Genomic DNA, 18,139 nt, shown 5'->3' with positions numbered 1-18,139 from the left:
GAGAGTATTCGGAGGAGGTGACCTTTGTCCTCACCACACCATCTTCCTTCTTTAGCCACTTGAAATTCCACACTCAAAGTTTCATTTCTTTGGTTTGCTCCACTGCTAAACTACCTCGCCCTAAATAAGTTTACCTGATCCCTTCCTGAAAGCAGGCTCGGTTGGGAGTAAGTGAAGGACGGACGCAGGGGAGAATGAAAGGAGAATCCCAGACTCGCTCGCCCTTTCCTTGCAGTTTGCATCAGGGCTGGCCTCGATCAGCTGGACCACAGAGGAGACAGTCTTTTCAGTCCTGGGATGCGGACAGTCCTGGGATGCTGTGCTCACTCGCCCCCGGGGTGGGGGCTGAGGTCACAAGGGCCAACGGGAAGAAGAAGAGGCACCAAAGGAAGAGGGGAAGAATGTTCCAGAGACACGCTCTGCTCTTCGGAGCAGCGACCGTGTATAATTAAGGAAACGTAATCAAGCGCTCCAAAATGATAACAACTGCTTTAAATTGAAAGGGTCAAACCAATTAACGTCTCTTGTTATTTTTAAAGCAAATACTAAAAGATCAGTAATCCCTCCTTAAATCAGGGAAAAGCAAGGTTGTTGAAGTTTACTTGCAAATTCCTTCCTTGGTCTGCAGTCAGAGCCAGTGGACTGGAGGGCAGAAAGGTGGTCAGGGAGTGAGCGGGTGATAGAGGCAAGTCAGGCTGAGAAGATGGGGCTGGAGACAGAGACTGGGGAGGAAGCAAGGATGCTCCCCACTGGTGTCCATCAAGGCCCTGAGCTGTTGTTGCTATGGTGCTGGTGACGATGGTGGTGACTGTGGTGAGGGTGACAGTGGTGCTGCTGGTGACTGATGGTGACGGCAGTGATGATGACGGTGGTGACGATGGCGACTGTGGTCGTGGTGACAGTGGTGGTGGTGAGGCTGGTGGTTAAAGACCTGCTGGGGAGTGAGGACTGGCCAACAGCGCATACGACGAACGCTTAAATCCTAAAGAACATTACTAGGACCCTGCTCACTTACACCAGGCTGTTCGCTGTGAGTCACTGCACTCCAGTTCCCATGCCTGCTCACTCGGTTTTCCCCCAACAGCTTTATGCCTCTGGCTCACCACGAGCTTTGGAAGGATCACCCCCTTGATTACTTCCACCAGGGACATCTTGAAAAGGTCAGCCCAACCTTACTTGTTTGTCTCTGACCACAAAGGCTGTCGCAATCTTAATTCAATTTTGAAACTCAGAGCATTTACAGATCTCTGCCTTAGGGCTGCCGATCTGTTCTACAAGAATGGGAACAGAATTGAGGCTGGTTTGTGCCATAATCACTTCTGTACCACAGCTTTTGTGAAACTAGGAAATGGAAGGGAGTCATAAAGTAACAGACGCCCACAGAAAAATTTAGCCAGTAAATATTCCAATGAAAACTAGCCTTTTGGGATGATCTATACCATCATCTCAGACCCATCAGGCCCATATTAAATTTTGCTAATACCAATTTCCCTTTATTACTATATGCAGCCACTGTAGGAAGGACTTCACGTGCATTATTTCATTTAACAGTCTTTAAAACCCCAACAGACATCTCCCCGTCCACCCATGAAGGAACGAGAGGCTCTGAGGTTAACTAACTTGTCAAATGCCCACAGCCAGTGAGAGACAATGCCTGGGTCTGAAGCCAGGCAGTCTGGCACCAGAGACTGAATTCTTCGACTCTGCTGGCCTGGCTCCCTGGGGAACCTGCTCACTGACGGGCTTTGACAAATGGTACCCCCATCCTTTGTTTGTAAATGCCAGGCAGAAGGGTGTTAATTTTCAGATCGTGACAATTTCAGTTCATTCTTCTAAGGTCTGCTAAGCCTCCTTGGTGGATATACATGAACCTTAACAATTCTTCTAAAGCCTATAAAATAGAACTGGGATAAGCAATTCAAATGAGTCAGCACCAGCAATTAACTAATACTCCAGTCGCTGAATTCTGTTCCGTGAGCTCCTTGAGAATTACGGAATCCCATGGTAAGTGCATTTTATAACGGAACTAGCAGCGCCAGGCCACTTCTGCAGTGTGGGCCTGGACACTTCACTGTTTCTTGACTATTTACTGAAGCCCAAATCTATTTCTAATTCAGCGGAAATGATGACTGCTCCAAATCTCTCTCGTAAACGTACTCCAGTGGGTTTTTAGAGAGATGACAGATAAATGACAGCTTTGCACTGCCAAGGGTTAAATGCTTTTCCTGAGGGATCCCAAGTCTTGGGGCCTTGAGAGCAAGTGTCAGGTTCTAATGGAATTGTTCCGTGATAAACCGCCAGGCTGTATGACAAGCAGCTTTCAAAGAGGCTCTCCATACAGTATCAACAGCCGAAGTTAATTTGAGTTTCTTAACAGGACCTCTTTGCTTTACAATATAAAAGTGCCTTGGGATGAAGCAATTACCCTGATTTACCATCTTCTCCTTGGTAGAATATAAAGACACAGCAGAGCCTCACAAAAGCAGTAACATAACCAAATGAGACCCACCTGCGAAGTCCCTACTATGCTCTTCTAAAGTGCCCACTTGCAGCCCGCAGCACAGAGCCGGCATCCATCAGTGGCGTCCGGGGTGAGAAGGACGCCTACTCCCAGGGCTTTTCATGGTAGAGCCAATAAATTACTTTTCCTCCACTAAATGCTCAGTTAAATTTCATTTTCACTTTACAGCGTCAGTTGCTAACCTTCAGCTCCTAGGATTTTAAAGCCGTACACAGGATGGGTCCTATCTTCCAGCGTGCCTATGTTGTAACCAGGATGCTCTCCCAAAGCACCCCTGCGCGGCCCCTCAGGGTCATGGGCGTGGTACCCACATGGGGGGGGCAGAAGGGTGGCCGAGTCCCCTCATATAACTTCCTGACGCTGATGGGTCGGGCTCCTAGAAGAGGAAAGCCCTGCGACCCCGAACACCAGCCATGAACACACGGCTCCAGCTTCTCCTGAGCCCGACTCCTCAACTTTGTGTCCTCCCAGAACCGCGAAGGCAGGTAAGAGCTTGGGCTCCTGAGGTACAAAACTAGCCCCAGGCTAGGATGAAAGCAAAGAGAGCTTCCCCTCTGGAGAGGGCGGTAAAGGGACAGGCAGGGCCTCAAACACCTTCCCACGTCTGAGCAGACGGGCCCACCGCGAGGATCTTCCACGTGGACGGCACAGATAGAAACTAGCGAAACGGACTCAACCATTCATCTGGGAGGGAAGGAGGCCCTGCTTTGAAGATGAGAATGGCTTCCTTTGGTACAAAGCAGTTTATCCAGCTCAGCCGGAAGTCTCGGTGGGTAAAGGATGCAGCAAAGAGGGAAATAAGACCGTAGTGATCCTCAGGACTGAAAGGGAATGAAGACGCCCCCACCCCCACCCCATGGTCCCCAGGGAGGCAGGACTGGCGTGCGAGGCCCAGGCCTCCCTTCCTGGGTCACAGAGAAACAGAAGCCCCCGGGCAGAGGCCCCCCTCAACGTCCTGTCCTCCACCCGCCTCACCTGGACCTCAGGCCTCCCCTTCTCCTCTCTCAGGGCGAATCCTTCCTCCTTGTCACGAGGACCCACCCCCCTGGGCTCTGAAGCCCCCTTCCGTTTACTCCCCACCTTCCATCCACCCTCCACCTCCCCACAGATGCACTTCCCCCTATTTGGTCACCATCTGGGTCTCAACTGGCTTTTTCTCCGCAGCAAATAAACCCCTTCGAGGCCCTCAGCTTTGAAAAAGAAAAAAGGAAGGAAAGAAAAGGAGGAGCCTCCCCTGACCCCCTGCCCTCCTCGGGCTGTTGCTCTTTATGAGACACAGATTTCTGCAGAGCTGCTCTCCCTCCAAGGCCTGGTTCTCCGAAACCCGTGTGATCTGCGTTCACAGCAAGGTCCCCCTCCTCGCGGGGCCTCCACGGACACTCCTCACCGCCCAGCCCCCCACACGGCCAACGCCGCCACCTCCACACGCTCTCTCCCCGGGCTGTGGGGCTGCGAGCTTGTTTTCCTCCTGCCTCTCGGGCTACTCCCGAGTGTGCCTGCGTGTTTCTCTTCCTGCGCCGCCCCTGTAAAATGTGCTGTCACTCCAGGCTCTAGGCCTGGCCTCTTCCTGGGTGACGCTGTGCATTCCTTGCCTGCAGGTGCCATTTTCACGTTGACGACGCGTGCAAGGCTCCAAGGGGCACCCACGTCTCCCTTCTCCGCTCCAGACCCAACTATCCAACCATCCACGTGGTCTCCCCAAGTCAGGCTTCCCACAGACACACAGAGCCAGTCTCCCGAGCGCACCTCCACCTGCCACCCCGGCCTCGGCCTCCATTGTTTGCCCGCATCAGCACCACTAGCCACTACATCGCTCGGGCCAGAAAGGCGGGAATCAGCTTGGCTCCATCGTTCCCATGCCACTGCCCCTCATCTCCAATCAGTCCCCAGCACTGTCAACGTCCCTCAGATTGGTCCAGCTCTCTCCTCCACCGCCCGCTCCTCAGTCCAGGCCACCCTGGGCTCTCTCCAGACCCTGGCAGTGCCTCCCAAAGGGTCTCCCAGCTGTTCTTCCTGCCCCAGTCCAATGGCTTCTCCAGAGTCAAGCCAGAGTGGGGTTTTCTGAAACAGAGATTTGATCATGTCACCACTCTGGTCCCACCCTGCCGCTGGACAGAAGCCAACTCTGGCAGCCACAGCCTGGCAGGACCCGGCCCCTGTTCTCTCCCCACTGTCAGCCCCCAATCTCCCCAATCTCTGAGCCCAGGTGTGTGCTATTCTCTGTGCCTTCAACACCTCTGCTCTCCACCTGGCCCCCTCCTCCCGACCCTGGAGGTCTCAGCTTAGCGGTGTTCCCCTCTCAGAAACAGTCCCTGACTCCCCCAAGACACCAGGGGGCCCTTCATAACTCCTACATAGAAACCTACGGTTTCCACATCACTTTTCTTGTACTGATTATCTGAATCCTCCATTAAATGGTTAGTTCCACAAGCAGAGGGCCTATGTGTACTTTCTGTATTTCCAGCACCTAGAATACTGCCTAGCACAGAGTCGGCAATGAGAACAATGCTTTAAGAATAGATGCTCAATGGTTGTTTAATTTTTTTTCTCCTTCCTTATCAAAATGTGGCCTATACATATGCCACAGTTTGAACAAACAGAATGAAAATCCACTCAGATTTGGATCCTAAAATATTCTTTATGGTTATAGAATATAATAATGAGAATCACAATAATGCCAATATTGGCCAACTGTCTGGTGCTGGAGAGTTTATAAAGAAAGTTGTATTTGTTCTCATGTTTATCCCTCTCTACAAACCTGTTATGTACCCCTTATTTATGCAAAACACAACATTTTAGTAAATGAATATATATAATGAAATAAAATCTGTGTGTCATAAACAGCTCCTTATGCTCATTTTACAGATAAAGACCTTTCTTCAATGAAAAAGTAGGACTTGGAAAATTTAAACGTTATTCTGAACAATAACTGTTAGAATCAAAATTCTAAGTTCTGCATAAGTTCTGCATATGAAAGACAATTTAAGTTTTTAAAATAATATATTTTTATTCAAAAAATGTTCCCTTAACACTCACTATATACAAAGTGCCGGCTAGTCTGAGGCCCACACCTTGACACGGACGCCTGAGGACGTTCCTCCATCTTCCCAGGGTGAAAATTCTGTAGTCAATTACGCTTGACTTAGAGGAAGATGTTGAGAATTATGAATTATTGGAACTCTACATTTCTATAATTCGTTCTGTGCTAGTGACACTAAAGACGACTGATTCTAAATATCCATGTAACAGTGTCAGAAAACCAAGGGGTCCTCCCATGGCTGCTGTACCACTTACACGTTCCCCCATTTCAACTAGACATGCAATCTATCATAAAACTATTTCATTTGATTCCCTAGAACTTTCAGAATATTATATACTATGGGGCTGCCTACCCATGATGATAACTATCACAGTTCTTTAAGAAACGTTTCAAAGAGGACACTAAGTCTGTTCTGACAACACGTTTGCTTCATGTTCTCTTAAAACATCACCTTCTCCTCTCCTTTCCTCTCCTCCCTCAGCTCTTGCTCTTTCTGTCTCTTTTTATGTTTCCCACATATGCCCGTACACAACAGAGTAAGCCCAATGTCACAGGTAATGTAAGTAGCTCTGTGATATCAGGATAAATTTATTAATGTCCGCACCCCTCAGAATTAGCTGAGAACAAAGCCTGGCTCACAGGAGACGCTCAATGACCGTTCGTTGAATGAGTAGATGAACAGATGGATGAATGAATCACCAACTTTCTTTTGCACTAACCCCACCTTCACTGAAGCCAGGGAGGAGAAGCAACACTGGGAGTGGATTTGCCTGGTCCTCCCGGGACAGTAAAGCACGTGCTTGGACACACGAATGCCTTTCAGGTACAAGGTATTGATGACGCTAGGCTTTACCAAATAATTTTTTCTTCAAGATTTGCACAAAGAGACATGAAGTGTCATGATGTCCTTTCGCAATGAAAAATCTACTTGCATTTATAGAAGCTACTGTAACATCTCCGTGGGAAACATCCTAGAAAATTACTGAACTTGAAGCTTTCTTAAATTAGAAGAAAAGGACTCAGAGTTGGCTTGGAATTACAGAAATGACATAGCAAATCCTCCCATCAGACAAGACTATCTCCTCCCACTGGGCCCATAACTTCCAAGGACTCTCCTCTCCATTCAAAGGCATCACCATCGGGCCAGGAGGGAGAAGACCCAGGGGCCGTAGTTGGGAGCTACTCCGAGCTGCAGGCCTTCAGCTCAGGCACGGTAAACAAAACCAACCCGCACACTGATCAGTAAGAAGGGAACGGGGTGCTTGGAAATGTGAACATGTTCTGCCAACGTGAAGTACCACGAAGAGCTGGATGGAAGGTGATTAAAACACCCATGACGCAGAAAGAAATACCACCCCTCATCCATCTCAGATAGGTGGCCTGAGCAGGCCGCCACTAAATGCTGACTTTGACCCGGGCATCTCCTACTTAGGAATATCCTGTTCGTATTTAGGATACCTCCGCAAAACAAATTACTAAATGACAAAACAAATACAAATTTAAAACCAGCGGAATATCATTCCTAGGAGACTGGTTAACCAACTACAGTACTTCGTACAATGGAAGAGTATGTAGCTACTGGACGGTGTGGACCTAAATGTACAGACGTGGAAAACATTCAAGACATAAAAAGCGAAAAGAATAAGTTGTAGAGGGAAGGATGATATAATCTCTTTGACATAAAATAACGTGTGTGTGTTTATGGATACATAAAAACGTTTAAATAGTTATCTCTGAGATGAACGATGGCGTGGTGAGGATGGGAAAGAATTTATACTCTTCTGTCTTCCTTGGTTATTTTATAGCCACATATCACTTTTTGAATAAAAAGCATTATATTTTAGAAATATTAACAGTTTTAATTTGTCCTTCCCCTTCTGAAGTATCTATAAACGTGCAAAATGTAAAATTAAGGCAATGATTAGTAAGTCATGTGCTACACTATCCCAGGATCCTGGCTCTCCCTACCAGGCCAGGCCTATCTTCTCCACTCTCCTTCTCTCCTACCCACCCCCTCCCTCCCCAAGGATGAACTAAACCAACTCTCCACACCTCAGCTACAGACTTTAATCCAGCCGAACTCTACATCGAGCAGGAACTTTCTGAATCGCTCAGTATTTCCCCTGTACTTAGGCATGCCAGGAAAAAAAAAAAAATCACTGTATTCACCTGGAGAGCATCTACTTTCTCCCTGCACCTGCCCCAGTATCATCTGGGCCTCAGACAAATCACCTGCATGATTCCCGAGGATAATTCAGAAGACACCAGGTCATCTGATAGCAGCTCTGGGAGCTTCCCTTTAGGAACTCAACTTGTCTGCTTCTTCCAGGACATACAGAACCTCAAGACTAGGAGCCCTAGTGCAGGGGCATCTGGGACTTTCGACTTACAGTGGGATAACAATCGACATCAGAAAGGGTTTGGTGAACTGCCAAGGTCCTCCAGGAACTCTGAACCCTCCTCTCCCGGCTACAGATTTATCAACTGTCCATTGCCCTCCAACTCTCTCCTACCTTATAATTGCCCCAGTACGCTTTCCAGTTTTTGTGTGAAACTGTCTCCTTATCTTTCATCTAATCAAACTTCGTTTGCTGTTTGAGAAATACTATTTATGATATTAATTTCTTTTCAACTTAGAATTTTCGATAAAAATGAATGTTTCCTCAGATTATGTGTGTTTCCTTTGTTTCCAATATTTATGTTTCAAGCAGTTTGTCTCTGACTAGTTTTCACAAGTCTTACAGAGCAACAAAATTATCATCAATACATGCAACACCATCTCTTAGTATTAATATTAGACATATCACATTTTCTTAAACATTAAAGGCTGTGACTAATCGCATCTCTAACAGCATCTATAAAAATATTGGTAATTCTGCAAATCCAATGTGCCATTTCCTAGCCGTGTCAATTATTTACCAGGCATATTAAATTCACAGAAGAAAAAAGACATATGTGAAAACTGCACATCTTCGCTAATAATTAAGGAAATGCAAACTAAATCAAACTGAAATCATTTTTTTATGTACTCAATTGGAAAAGATTTTAAAAAACAAGTTGGAAAGATAATATTCAATCCCGGTAAGTGTTGCGTGTCTCCCACATGGCTGGAAACAATTGTGCATTTTGTAGTATATATTCAGAAACTTTAAAAAGAGAACTGTTTACCTTGCTAACCCCCTTCTAGGAATCTGGCCAAACAAAATTGTCAGAAATGCAGAGATACATGTAGATGAAATTTTCATCAGAGAATTGTATATAACAGGGGGACCAAGAAGCAACCTTGTGAGCAATAATCAGAAAATAAGGAAACTATTTTGTATGTTGCAGCCATTAAATTCATGTGTTTCAATAATATTTAATGACATAGGAAATGCCCATAATGTAATATTAAATGAAAAACAGGATAAAAATTATATAAGCAATGGGATTAAAGTTTTGTTAAATTTATACATAAGCATATGTACGTGTGTGTGTGCCCATATATTAAAAAATCTAAGAGAATACCAACACGTTAACACTGGTTATTTCTGAGAAACAGGAAAAATAAAATTTCCTTTTTCCTTTGCTTTTACTTAGTATGTTCGAGGCTGTATATTAAATATTTGTTATTCTTCATACATATTAGGATGGGTATTCTCCAAAAAAACCCAAAATAACAAGTGTTGGCAAGGATATGGAAAAACTGGAACCCTGTACACACTGTTGGTGGGAATATAAAATGGTACAACTGCCATGGAAAAGAGCACGGCGCTTCCTCAAACAATTAAAACTAGAATTACAATATGATCCAACAGTTCTACGCCTGGGTACACACCTATAAGATTTGAAAGACGGTCTCGAAGAGCTATCTGTACATCCGTGTTCACAGCAGCACTATTCACAACACCCAAGAGGTGGAAACAACCCAAACAATGAGTTACTGGATAAACAAACTGTAGTCTATACATACAGTGGAATATTACTCAGCCTTAACAGGAAGGAAATTCTGACACGTGCTACAACATTATGGGCTGAACTGCGTCCCCCCAAAATTCATATATGGAAGCCTTACCCCCAGTAGCTCAGAATGTAACTGTGTTTGGAGATCAGGCCTTTGAAGAGGTGATTAAGTTAAAATGAGGTCATTAGAATGGGTCCTAATCCAATCTGACTGGTATACTTATTATAGGAAGAGGAAATTTGGACACACAAAGGAGAAATCAGGAAGGCCTGTGCATGAAAAGACCACAGGAAAAGCTAGCAAGAGCTTGTCCTCTGCAAACCAAGGAGAGAGGCCTCAGAAGAAACCAAACCTGCAAACACTTTAACCTTGACTTCCAGCCTCCAGGACCGTGAGAAACTAAATTTCTGTTGTTTAAGCCCCTCAGTCCGTGATATTTTGTCATGCAAACCTAGCAAACTAACACATACAACGTGGATGGACCTTGAGAACATTATACTAAGGGAAATAAGCCAAGATCTTCGTTTCTAACACCATTCTTCAATAAAGGAAACCAGGGCTTCCTGGAGAAACAGCTGATTCTCGGACTGAGGCAGGACATATACAAGACAGGTGTGAAGCAACGTGTAGTACCAGAAAGCAAGAAAAGTGCTCAAAACAATAACTACAACAGCACAAGGATGGGCATATGTCAAAAGGATACAGAAGTCAACTGAAAGGGTTTCCAACAGCCAAAGCTGAAGCAATTTCAGCAAAAAAATATAGTACTGGTTTATAGCCCAAGGTATAAAAGAGATATCTGTGAGTGCATATTTATATAAACAAATAACTGAATGAATAAATAAACCTCCCATGCAGAATGACTACAAGTAATTTACATAGCTACCCTACCTTTAGGGAGGTGACGCCTAACTCTACACTCCTTAAGAACTACAGCTATACGCAACGACATAAATAAATCTCACAAACATAATACTGAGTGAAAGCAGCAATACAGACAAGCCCTACTATATAATTCCACCATATAATTCATTTGTATGATGTACAAAAACAAGTAAACTACAGTGCTGGAGTTCAAAATAGTGGTTATCCCTGGGGAGAAAGGAAAGGATAATGACTAGAAAGATGCCCGAGAGGGATTTCTGATGCTCTGGAGACGTTCTACTAAACTTAATCAATGATCTACGCTCTGTCCATGATCTAATCAACTCAATGCACTGAACTTGAGCCCTATCTCATATTACGTGTGAAACCAAGTTCAGTTCAGAAAACAGACAAAAAACCTGAAATTGACGCTGATGAAATGTATGGATCAAGTTTAATTCTTTTTCATATGGTGATCCAAATGACCCAGCACTATTCGTTGAAAGGACCATTATTTTCCCAGTGCTCTGCGGTCCCAACCTTTGCCAAAAATTATGTCTTTATATATGTGTAGTTCTGTTCCTGGATTCTCATTTCAATTTCATCTGTCCATCTGCCCACCCCTGTGCCAACAAAATATGTCTTAATTATTACAGCTTTATAATAAAACCTGACTATCCAGGAGAGTTAGTCCTACAATCTTTTTCTTTTTCCAGACTGTCTTGGTATTTTTAACCCTTTGTATTTTTCGTACATATTTGGAGTCGGCTTGCTGATTTCCACACAATTCCACACACAATTGTTTGGGAGCTAGTTTGGGAATAAGTATGCATATCCTTGTATACGTCATGTCTGTATTTCCTCCGTTGCCAAATATGGAAGCATAAAAATGGAGTTTCCTTGGGACTTCCCTGCTGGTACAGTGGTTAAGAATCCGCCTGCCAATGCAGGGGACACGGGTTTGATCTCTGGTCTAGGGAGATCGCACATGCCATGGAGCAACTAAGCCCGTGAGCCACAACTACTGAGCCCACGTGCCACAACTACTGAAGCCCACATGCCTAGAGTCTGTGCTCCGCAACAAGAGAAGCCACTGTGATGAAAAGCCCGCGCACCACAACGAAGAGTAGCCCCCGCTCCCTGCAACCAGAGAAAGCCCGCGCGCAGCAACAAAGACCCAACGCAGCCCCCCCAAAAAAAAAGACAAAGGAGTTTCCCTTCACCTGGGTCCCTGAGTGATGTCAATGTCACCGAGAGCAGCCACTCACACTGACATGTTATGAACATCTAGCATGAGCAAGAAATAAAACTTCATTATTAAAAATAATTTTTTCCATGGCCCCAAAACTTCTATGGCCTTGGGGTACGAGGAGAGGTTAGAAGAAAAAGGTTTAAGATTAAATGGATTTATTTTAAACATCTAAGCTATGACTAGCTTACTGCACACACACTCACACACGCAAATGTGAGCTACATGATTCGTCAAATCCGTATGAAACATCTCAGTTACTTGCAACTCTCTAAAATTAACTCAAACCATTTACCAGATGGTAAATTCTGGAAATAAATTTAAAATATGCAAAAAAATACTATCTGACTTTTATATGAAACACAGAGTACCTAATTATAACTTCATATTTTAATTTTGAGAAGAGGAAACAATATAGAATTCTATTTCTAATATCAGCTTTGAATGATAATCAATTCTGATTTGCAAAATGGTCTATGTTTTGTAAGCAACAGTATTTCCCACTTGAGACTTTTATTGGACAATAAAGGCCATATGGCTAAGAATGCATCTGGATTAATAAAAATAGATGCAAATTCTTATAATACAATGTGCCTCTAAAACTTTTTAAGAACCTCTGCAACAGCTTTGTGTGTATCCCAAATTAAGATTTACTATACAATAAAATTATGTAGTAATAATATACAACCTTTATCTAAAGTCGCATGACTCTCCATTATTTATTCTCGCTACACTGCAGCACGTAAATCATGCAAGGGAATTCTCGAGATACGTATTATTTAGAGCACAGAATTATTGTGATTCAATCCTCAATAAGAAGTGAAGCAGTAACTTGTTACTTGAGACTGGCAAATCAATATCAAACGCTTGTTCTAAGATTGCTTATCACTCTAGTCATGCAAGTAGCTTGGAAAACTGAACTATTCACATTGACAAAGGGGTTGTTTTCCGAAAGCTTTCCGGTATGACTCTATACTTAGTTTTACGACCAAGAAAAAAATCAATTTCCTTCTTCAACTTGTCAATCAGAAAACACATACAGAAACAGTGATTTTATTAGAACACATAAAAGTACACTGAATAACAATGTAAGATGAAATGGAAATATAAAATGGCATCACATATAAAATATACACATATAAAATAGAATTAACATACACAGAAAACAAAAGAATTAACATACATATATAGACCTAAATGCAAAAGAAAGAACTAAATACAGACATTAAAGCTAAAGCAACAAAAATCAGTTGAACAGACTTACTCTCATCTTCAGTTTTCAAATACACCCATCTCTTTTCAGTTCAGAATTCAAAACAATAAATAAATAAAATCATGAGAGCAACTAGCTTTTCCCATTACCATGAAAGTCCACCGAAACCTAATTTTCCTTTTTGTTTTTATCTGTGAACACTAAACTTTCCAGAGGGGTGATAATGCTGGCCCATTGATATCAGACCATCAATGAAAAAAACATTTCTCTTTAAAACAAAGAGTCTGAGTGACTCTAAATTACACTTTACACGACAAAGAACCAAGAAATAACAGGTGTCTGGCTTTTGATCTAGTGCCTACAAAGAATCCTAAAAGGGTATATATGGGCAACTAAGGTAGATAGCAACATAATTTACTGATCTAATTACTACCCAAGTTCCCTCATTTCATCAAGGTCACTCAAGTTCATCATTCATGACGTATTAAATGTCACCCACACTAACTGCCTCATGGGATTTTTTTTTTTAATTTTAACGGATGGTTATTGCCAAGTACCAAGGCCTGGCTCTAAACAGCAAAGTCTGATGCAGGAAAGGAGTCAGTTCCTTCCTTGTCCCAGTGTCCATTCCCCGGAAGGATCACCACGTGCCCCACCTGGGCATCCTCAAGGTCACCAACAAGGTATCACATCGTGAGCAATACGTGCCTCGGGGCCAACCACGGTTCTCTTCACTACGGCCAAGGTCAACTTCCTCTATTCAGCTTCCTCCGTTCAAACTTTAGTCTTTGGGCACCCACGGAACCACATGCCTACACGAAGTGGAACCTGCTTTGAGGATGCGCACGCCAAGAGCCACCCTTACTTTATACCAACTCTGTCAAAACAATGATGCTGGGCTTCCCTGGTGGCGCCGTGGTTGAGAGTCTGCCTGCCGATGCAGGGGACACGGGTTCGTGCCCCGGTCCGGGAAGATCCCACATGCCGCGGAGCGGCTGTGCCCGTGAGCCATGGCCGCTGAGCCTGCGCGTCCGGAGCCTGTTGCTCCGCAACGGGAGAGGCCACAACAGTGAGAGGCCCGCGTACCGCAAAAAAAAAAAAAACAAACAAACAATGATGCTTATGAGGCATATTTCACCCGAGTATCAGCACCCCACATCGAGCTATGCTAAAGAAATCCTCACTGAATTAGCCAACCTTCTTCAATCCAATGCTGCCGGTGTGCTAGGAGCCTCCAAGTATGAATGAATCACATTTAGTCAAAGCAGTAACCAGACGTACCAATTATGAATGAAATGACTGCTGCAGAGGATGATGGCTCTTCAGTCAACTAAGGATGACCACCAAGTCCCGACAAACGAAGTGAACTAATAAGCACTTTTTTGACCAGTCTCAGTCACAAAGCTTATGGGTCCATGAACCAGAAAGTAAGGTGTAGCAGGAAGACCACAGCTTAGAGTCACAGGATCTGGGTTTTAGTTCCAGTGCTGCCTTTTCCTTTCCTTAAGTACCTGAAGAGCAAGACCTCCCTTTCTGAAAGAAATAAATGTCATTTGCAGCAACATGGATGGACCCAGAGATCATCATACTAAGTGAAGTAAGTCAGACACATATCATAGGATATCACCTGTATGTGCAATCTAAAATATGACACAGGTAAACTTATCTACAAAACAGAAACAGTCACAGACATAGAGAACAGACTTGTGGCTGCCAAGAGGGAGGGGAGGAAGGGAGGGATGGAGTGGGGGTTTGGGATTAGCAGATGCAAACTATTATATACAGGATGGATAAACCACAAGGTCCTACTGTATAGCACAGGGAACTCTCTTCAATATCCTTGATAAACCATAATGGAAGACAATATGAACAAGAATGTAAATATATGTATAACTGAATCACTTTTCTGTACAGCAGCAATTAACACAACATTGTAAATCAATTATACTTGAATAAATTTTTTATAAAAAGACCTCCCTTTCATCTATGTATCCTCAGTATCTAACAGTGCCCAGCATACAATGGGCCCCCCATGAGTGTCTGTTCAATGAAAGAACAAGAGAACATATCTTCTTTGTGTGATCTTAAGCCCCTAATGTCCTTGGGCACAAGTTTCCAAATCTTTAAAAACAAGGACATCAAAATACCTGCGGGCCTTCTACATTCGACTGTCGTGAGAGGCCAGGTGAACCAACAGGTACAAAAGTAATCTGTTAACCATAAAGGTAAGTTGTGCAAAGGTGATGAAGTTTATATAGGTAAGTTCTAAGTAAAGAAGTGTTCTTGGAAGGGGTGTGGTGGCAGCAAGGAGGGCACTTCAAGGAGAGAACAATTATGAATAAAAATAAAATGGCCTCCAAAAGCCCAGATTTCTCCTCCGTCCCTTGAAACACGTAATCCACCTCTTGGCTTGCAAAGACGTCCAACCTACCAAGGAAGACCGCTGATACAGTTCTAACCAAAACTGAAAGCGTGTGCCAGGCTCTGAGAAAATAAGGTGCTGAAGAAAATGTGCAAACTCTTTGCTGACAAGCGTCGCCCCTCATGAATTCCCCACTTAACACAGACGGCACCACCATCCTCATGAGGCCCTAGGTTTGAAGTACCTGCCGTTTACCGATCACATTCAGTTCCTTTTATTTAATAACCCTAGGATTGGCCCACACATGACCAAGGTCATTCTATCTTACCAACTTCTTAAAAACTCAACTTCGTACCATTACAAATCCTTGAAGAAAAGAGGGTTTTTCAGTACACCCGCTTTTGGGTTTTGGGATAATAGGTAAAGTATTTGGGGGAAAAAATTTTAGCCTACCTCGTAACATGTTTAAAAATAAATCCCAACAGATTAAAGAATAATTTTGTAATGAAGCTATAAAACAAGAAGAAAATATAGGTAAATATTTAACTGATCTTGGAAGGGGCTGGCAGTCTTCATCATTAAAGCCATGAAAGAAAGAACATTTGACCATGTAAAAATTATACATTTATATACGTCATAAAAGTCCCACAAAATTAAAAGACTGAAGATAAATTGGGGAAAGGATATAAAACATGTAAGAAAAGGGGCAATAGTATTATTACATATATATACAAAGAGATGTTAGAAATGAAGAAAATGGTTTAAAAATATCAGATAATGTGAGTTAAGGACAGGAACAGGAAATTCCAAAAATAAAAAATAAAGACAGAGAAATAAAAATTACTGAACATGTTAAAAATGCAGATCACCAGTAATTAAAAAAAAAAGAGAAAAAGAAAAAGATAATGGAGAAATACCATTTTTCCCTACCAAACAGGCAATGAACTAAAAGCATACTCCTCAGTCCAGACGATGGCACAGGGCAGCAGGAGGTCTCACTCGCCCCTGCTGGTAGCTAAACAGGTCAAGCATTTCTGAAGGGAAATTTGGCAACATATCAAAAACTCTATCAAGGCTCATATCCTCCAAACAGGAATTCCATTTTTAAGAATTTTTACTAGAGGAATTATCAGTGATATTTGCAATGACTTCTGTACAAGAATGTTCACCACAGCTGATGTTCATGTAACAGCTAAAATATTAAGAGAAAAAAATCTCAATGTCTAACAGAAGAAGGGTTGAATAAGCTATGGTGCCTTCACGTAACTGAGTGTTATGAACCTGTTTTCAAGCAAAATATCATATTTAACGATAAATCCTCACAATATTAGTGAAAATGCAAGATTCAAAACTATACGGGGTATGATCCAAACACGGAGGGAAGAGGCCAACAGGAATACACACGATATACATTTGGCTCTGTGAGAAAATCATGGACGGTAGTCTCAACTTGAACCTTGAGAGCCTTTGTGTTTTTTTGTTTGGTTTTTGTAATTGTTTGTAATTTGTAATTGTTTGATTTGGGTCTCTGCTGACTCTGAAATGGCATGGAGAAAAGAAAGACTTTCAAAATCAATATTTCAAATTATAAAACTCTTAGCTTTATTTCTTCTCACCTAAAAAATCCCTATCAAGCCATTAAAGGGAGAGAAAAAAAAAAAAAGGAGAAAAAGGCAAAGACAATCCAGGAATCATTCCTCTGCAATGAAGTCCAAGACAGAAGGCTCAGTAGGCCCCTGGGTGGTCCTCCAGAGGACACAGGACACAACAGAGGCACCCACGGACACTTCCGGTGAGCAAGCGTGTCTGTACCCTGCCTGTGTTTCCACCATGCTAAGGGCACTGCATGGTCTTACTCCCCCAGATCTCAGCCTAAAGACCACCTGGCCCCTTACTGCATCCTCTCCAGGATTCCAGCCTTCCAGAAGCCAACTTAAATTTTCCTCAAATTAAAAAACAACCTGGAGATATCAATGAGTCCCCCAAACAATGAGCAAGTGTGTATGTACCAAAAGGCAAAGGGCTGCAGAGAACAAAAAGTGTTTTACAGAAAGACACAGAAAAGAGTGAAGCGTCTCAACCAGTTTGTGAAGTAATAATACAAAGAGAGCTTTATTTCTCACATATTTCATAAACACTGGAGAGACAGTGAAAGACATCATGCAGCTTGCAGTTGCAGGGGAAAGAGGCTGGGCACCAGTCCAAATCTTCCCCCGATTTTACCTCTGAAACATAAATGCACAGAAAAGAGGCAACGTAACAAAGCACTCAAACGACAGAATTTTTATCTACAGGTCGTGGGGCTATGCAACACGTTCATTTTCTTGTTTTTAGCTCTTCTACTTTTGAATTTTCCTGAAGTTAGTCCATCTTACTTTTATAACGAGAAAAGACTCTTATGAGAGTACTTAAAACTGTAATTAGTTAAATGAAATACTACCTTTGTTATATCAGTTTCCTGCTCAAAATCTACAATGGCTTCTTAGGAGCTAGTAGCTACCCAATCAAATTCACACTATTTCCAGTATTTTCTATCAGACTTGATGATATCCAGACACCTAAGCATGACGTAAAAGCTCTCCCCACCCCCCTGCCCCGCCCATTGACCTACCTGCCTCCTGACCTCTAGCCAAGTTACTCCGCTGCATGTGTCCATGTCCTAGAAAGAGCAGATTGCTCCCCCATGCATTGGGTTCCTTTAGGTGCACACGCCTCTTGTCACTTAGCTTGAAATTCCTCTTCTGTGTCTCCTCCCCACGTCCCACTCACGGTGGGCTCTGCTGGAAGTTCCTCCTCTCCTCTAGGGGCCAGTCTCTCCCATAACTAACGGCCTGCTACAGGTGCCTGGGGCTCACATCCAGTACAGATCGCTTTCATCCTCCCCTCCCCGGCCAGACTCTGAGTTCTGGGGCAGGCACTCATCTTTGCTCTCCCCGCACCCAACTCA

General features: G+C 43.4%; 1 protein-coding gene across 1 annotated transcript in view; it reads right to left on the bottom strand.

The window, feature by feature from the left end:
• AFF3 (ALF transcription elongation factor 3) overlaps positions 1 to 18,139 on the bottom strand; it is a 564,600-nt gene that overhangs the window by 478,791 nt on the left and 67,670 nt on the right. The window lies entirely within an intron of this gene.

The sequence above is a fragment of the Stenella coeruleoalba genome, assembly GCF_951394435.1.
Source record: "Stenella coeruleoalba genome assembly, chromosome: 13".
Lineage (NCBI taxonomy): Eukaryota > Metazoa > Chordata > Mammalia > Artiodactyla > Delphinidae > Stenella > Stenella coeruleoalba.
Note: the sequence above shows the minus strand (reverse complement) of the source record. Positions and strands in the feature narration are given on the sequence as shown.